We start from the raw sequence: 1,757 nt of genomic DNA, 5'->3' as shown, positions 1-1,757 counted from the left end.
GTACACACATCTGCAACACGATATGCCACTCTTATAAACATTTAACCACACACACACATACAAACACACACACACACAGATACACACAGACACACAAACACACACACACACACGCACGCGCGCGCGCACACACACACACACACACAACAACACACACACACACACGCTCACACACACACACACACCACACACACACACACGCACACACACACACACACACGCGCGCGCGCGCGCGCGCACTCACACGCACGCGCACACTCACACACACACGCACGCACGCACGCACACGCACACAAACAAACAAACACACAAACATATACACACACACAAACACCTTGTACCTCATGATTATTAATAATTGCATTGTTATTCGTACTTTCTTTATAACCACTTATCCCGATATATATATATATATATATATATATATATATATATATATTTATATATATATATATATATATATTATATATATATATTCTTTCTCTAGTAGTACGACCATAGAGCCGTTTACAGAGCTTGCGTTTTCGAATTCTATCCCAATATTCCGGTGAAAACGAACTCTTCGTGAAGTAGTTAAGTTCCCTGGGATTAACACCAAACTAGGAATGTACAACAACCGTGCTTCCCGCTGCAGAAAATCGTCAGAGGTTCGATCCCTCTCGCTTGATCAGAAGCTAAAGCCAATTTGCATCTTAAAACGGACAGAATATTGTAATGCCTAGAGTAGTCGCGTAGTAAATGTGGTGATTGGGATGAGGATAGGTTTATACGGCGATTAGGTGGAGGGGGACGGGGATGAGGAAGATTTAGGGTTCAAACGACGATATTTGTGGTGGTTTGTGCGGCTAGGGCGGGGTTCGTTCGCTCGTTCGGATCTCCGGTCGAACCATCGAATTTTGTTATTTTTTGTTTACAACTTTCTTCATAATTCAAAATGTGAATCTTGGCTCGGTGAGGTTTTTAGTTTAATTTACACTCTTTTATTTGTTTTAGTGCCTGTTATGAGCGAATTCTCTCCCCCCCTCCCACTCGACTCATTTACAATCCTGTCTTCCCGTAATATAAAAGGGGAGTTATTGTATCTTACACGCAATTCACACACGCACACACACACACACACACACCACACACACACACACACACACACCACACTCACACACACACACACACACTAACACTCACACACACACACACACACAATCATTTCTTTCGGCAAACCACAATCAAATTTGTAACCGGGAGAAAACGAACTTTCAACGAAATTTCAACTTGACGCGGCTTTTGGTCCAAAGGGTTACATATTAAGGGAGCAGGGCTTGCCACAGCCCTATCTAATACCAACCTATGTTACTCTTCATATCAAATCTCAAGTCAAAATAAGAACTCAGTTTGAACTTTACATAGTATTTATGTTCGATGTTTTACTGAATACGAAGACAGTGTTTTTGTTCCATCCGCTCTCTACCATCCTACCCTGAAGTCACCCTGCCTGTTACTCCTCATGTCAAGTTACCCTTACGGCCTGGGTGTTACGTCGCTAGGCTCACAGGGAAATCATTGCTTAAGGAATGGACACACACACACGCAGTGAATTTATTTTAAGATGCGCGCGCGCGCGTGTGTATGTGTGTGTTCGCGCGCGCGTGTGTGTGCGTGTGGCGTGGTGCGCGTGCGTGCGTGTGTGTGTGTGTGTGTGTGGGTGTGTGCGTTGTGGTGTGTGTGTATGTGTGGTGTGTGTGTTGGGTGTGTGTGTGTGT

Source organism: Penaeus monodon, chromosome 38, assembly GCF_015228065.2.
Source record: "Penaeus monodon isolate SGIC_2016 chromosome 38, NSTDA_Pmon_1, whole genome shotgun sequence".
Lineage (NCBI taxonomy): Eukaryota > Metazoa > Arthropoda > Malacostraca > Decapoda > Penaeidae > Penaeus > Penaeus monodon.
The sequence above is the reverse complement of the archived record's forward strand: the minus strand, read 5'-3'. Positions refer to the sequence as shown.